This window comes from Calliopsis andreniformis, unplaced genomic scaffold (assembly GCF_051401765.1).
Source record: "Calliopsis andreniformis isolate RMS-2024a unplaced genomic scaffold, iyCalAndr_principal scaffold0001, whole genome shotgun sequence".
Classification (NCBI taxonomy): Eukaryota; Metazoa; Arthropoda; class Insecta; order Hymenoptera; family Andrenidae; genus Calliopsis; species Calliopsis andreniformis.
In genome coordinates, this window is record NW_027480422.1 from 37,990,874 (window position 1) to 37,995,494 (window position 4,621).

The following is a 4,621-nucleotide window of genomic DNA, read 5'->3' on the forward strand; positions in this document are numbered from 1 at the left end:
ATCGTACGACAGGAATAATTACAACTAGTGTGAAAGTAATGGGCATTTCTACGTTCCGTGCAACCTAGGCTTCACTCTAGGGCGTTGCTCTACCACATCGAATAGCTACGGCCATAGGAGTCAACGCCAGAGGCATAACATACAATATAAGTACAACAGTTTTTCCATCGTATAAAACGAATAATTGCAATCAGTATGAAGGTTATGGTCATTTCTACGTTCCGGGCAACCTAGGCCTCACTCTAGTGCGTTGTTCCACCAGATCGAATAGCTAGGGCCTAAGAAGTCTACACCAGAAGCATAAAATACAATATAAATACAACAGTTTTTCCATCGTATAATACGGATAATTGCTACCAGTGTGAAAGCAATGGCCATTTCTACGTTCCGGGCATCCTAGACTTAACTGTAGGGCGTTGCTATACCAGATCGAATAGCTACGGCCTTAGAAGTCAACGCCCGAAGCATAAAATACAATAAAAATACAACAGTTTTTCCATCGTATAACAGGAATAGTAGCAACCAGAGTGAAGGTGATGGTCTTTTCTAAGTTCCGGGCAACCTAGGCTTCACTCTAGAGCGTTGCTCCACCAGATCGAATAGTTAGGGCCTAAGAAGTCTACACCAGAAGCATAAAATACAATATAAATACCACAGTTTTCCATCGTACAACAGGAATAATTGCAACCAGAATGAAAGTTATGGTCAGTTCTACGTTCCGGGCAACCTAGGCTTCACCCTAGGGCGTTGCTCCACCACATCGAATAGCTACAGCCTTAGGCGTCAACTCCAGAGGCATAACATACAATATAAGTACAACAGTTTTTCCATCGTATAAAACGAATAATTGCAATCAGTATGAAGGTTATGGTCATTTCTACGTTCCGGGCAACCTAGGCTTCACTCGAGGCGTTGCTCGACCAGATCCAATAGTTAGGGCCTAAGAAGTCAACGCCAGATGCATAAAATATAATATAAATACAACAGTTTTTCCATCGATTAACAGGAATAATTGCAACCAGTGTGAAAGATATGGTCATTTCTCCGATCAGGGCAACATAGGCTTCACTCCAGGGCGTTGTTGCACCACATCGAATAGCTACGGCCTTAGAAGTCAACGCCAGAATGTTAAAATACAATATAAATACAACAGATTTTCCATCGTATAATACGAATAATTGCAAACAGTGTGGAGGTAATGGTCATTTCTACTTTCCGGGCAGCCTAGGCTTCACTCTAGGGCGTTTCTCCACCACATCGAATAGCTACGGCCCTAGACGTCAACGCCTAAAGCATAAAATATAATATAAATACAACAGTTTTTCCATCGTATAACAGGAACAATTGCAACCAGTGTGAAAGACATGGTCATTTCTACGTTCTGGTCAACCTAGGCGTCACCCTAGGGCGTTGCTCCACCACATCGAATAGCTACGGCCTTAGGAGTCAACGCCAGAGGCATAAAATACAAAATAAATACAACAATTTTTCCATCGTATAACAAGAATAATTGCAACCAGTGTGAAAGTGATGGTCATTTCTACGTTCCGGGCTACCTAGGCTTCACCCTAGGGCGTTGTTCCTCCAGATCGAATAGCTAGGGCCTAAGAAGTCTACACCAGAAGCATAAAATACAATATAAATACCACAGTTTTCCATCGTACAACAGGAATAATTGCAACCAGAATGAAAGTTATGGTCAGTTCTACGTTCCGGGCAACCTAGGCTTCACCCTAGGGCGTTGCTCCACCACATCGAATAGCTACAGCCTTAGGAGTCAACTCCAGAGGCATAACATACAATATAAGTACAACAGTTTTTCCATCGTATAAAATGAATAATTGCAATCAGTATGAAGGTTATGGTCATTTCTACGTTCCGTGCAACCTAGGCTTCACTCTAGGGCGTTGCTCTACCACATCGAATAGCTACGGCCATAGGAGTCAACGCCAGAGGCATAACATACAATATAAGTACAACAGTTTTTCCATCGTATAAAACGAATAATTGCAATCAGTATGAAGGTTATGGTCATTTCTACGTTCCGGGCAACCTAGGCTTCACTCGAGGCGTTGCTCCACCAGATCCAATAGTTAGGGCCTAAGAAGTCAACGCCAGATGCATAAAATATAATATAAATACAACAGTTTTTCCATCGATTAACAGGAATAATTGCAACCAGTGTGAAAGATATGGTCATTTCTCCGATCAGGGCAACATAGGCTTCACTCCAGGGCGTTGTTGCACCACATCGAATAGCTACGGCCTTAGAAGTCAACGCCAGAAGGTTAAAATACAATATAAATACAACAGATTTTCCATCGTATAATACGAATAATTGCAATCAGTATGAAAGTTATGGTCATTTCTACGTTCCGGGCAACCTGGGCCTCATCAGAGGGCGTTGCTCCACCAGATCCAATACTTACGACCTAAGAAGTCAACGCCAGAAGCATAAAATGCAAAATAGATACTACAGTTTTTCCATCGTATAACAGGAATAATTGCAACCATTGTGAAAGTGATGGTCATTTCTACGTTCCGGGTAACCTAGGCTTCACTCTTTGGCGCTGCTCCACCAGATCGAATAGTTCGGGCCTTGGAAGTCAACGCCAGACGCACAAAATAAAATAAAAATACAACAGTTATTCCATCGTGTAACAGGAATAATTACAACCAGTGTGAAAGTAATGGGCATTTCTACGTTCCGTGCAACCTAGGCTTCACTCTAGGCGTTGCTCCAACAGATCCAATAGTTAGGGCCAAAGAAGTCAGCGCCAGAAGCATAACATACAATATAAGTACAACAGTTTTTCCATCGTATAAAACGAATGATTGCAATCAGTATGAAGGTTATGGTCATTTCTACGTTCCGGGCAACCTAGGCTTCACTCTATGGCGTTGTTCCTCCAGATCGAATGGCTAGGGCATAAGAAGTCTACACCAGAAGCATAAAATACAATATAAATACAACTGTTTTTCCATCGTATAATACGAATAATTGCAACCAGTGTGAAAGTACTGGTCATTTCTACTTTCCGGGTAACCTAGGCTTCACTCTTTGGCGTTGATCCACCAGATCGAATAGTTAGGGCCTTAGAAGTTAACGCCAGAAGCATAAAATACAATATAACTACAACAGTTTTTCCATATATAACAGGAATAATTGCAACCAGTGTGAAAGATATGGTCAATTCTACAATATGGGCAGCCTAGGCTTCACTCTAGGGCGTTGCTCGACCACATCGAATAGCTCTGGCCTTAGAAGTGAACGCCAGAAGCATTAAATACAATATAAATACAATAGTTCTTCCATCGTATTAAACGAATTATTGTGAACCAGTATGAAAGTTATGGTCATTTCTACGTTCCGGGCAACCTAGGCTTCACCCTAGGGCGTTGCTCCACCAGATCCAATAGTTAGGACCTTAGAAATCACGCGCCCGATGCTTAAAATACAATAAAAATACAAAAGTTTTTCCATCGTTTAACAGGAATAATTGCCACCAGTGGGAAAGTGATGGTCGTTTCTTCATTCCGGGCAACCTAGGCTTCACTCTAGGCTGTTGCTCCTCCAGATAGAATAGTTAGGGCCCAGAAAGTCAACGCCAGAAGCATAAAATACAATATAAATACAACAGTTTTTCCCTTGTATAACAGGAATAATTGCAACCTGTGTGAAAGGTATGGTCATTTCTACGTTCCGGGCAACCTAGGCTTCACTCTAGGGCGTTGTCCCACCACATCGAATAGCTACAGCCTTAGGAGTCAACGCCAGAGGCATAACATACAATATAAGTACTACAGTTTTTCCATCGTATAATACGAATAATTGCAATCAGTACGAAGGTTATGTTCATTTCTACGTTCCGGGCAACCTAGGCTCCACTCTAGGGCGTTCTTCCTCCAGATCGGATAGCTAGGGCCTAAGAAGTCTACACCAGAAGCATAAAATACTATATAAATACAACAGTCTTTCCATCGCATAATACGAATAATTGCAACCAGTGTGAAAGCAATGGCCATTTCTACCTTCCGGGCATCCTAGACTTAACTGTAGGGCGTTGCTATACCATATCGTATAGCTACGGCCTTAGAAGTCAACGCCCGAAGCATAAAATACAATAAAAATACAACAGTTTTTCCATCGTATAACAGGAATAGTAGCAACCAGAGTGAAGGTGATGGTCTTTTCTAAGTTCCGGGCAACCTAGGCTTCACTCTAGAGCGTTGCTCCACCAGATCGAATAGTTAGGGCCTAAGAAGTCAACGCCAGAAGTATAAAATACAATAGAGATACAACAGTTTTTCCATCGATTAACAGGAATAACTGCAACCAGTGTGAAAGATATGGTCATTTCTACGATCAGGGCAACCTAGGCTTCACTCCAGGGCGTTGCTGCACCACATCGAATAGCTACGGCCTTAGAAGTCAACGCCAGAAGGTTAAAATACAATATAAATACAACAGATTTTCCATCGTATAATACGAATAATTGCAATCAGTATGAAAGTTATGGTCATTTCTACGTTCCGGGCAACCTGGGCTTCATCAGAGGGCGTTGCTCCACCAGATCCAATAGTTAGGACCTAAGAAGTCAACGCCAGAAGCATAAAATAC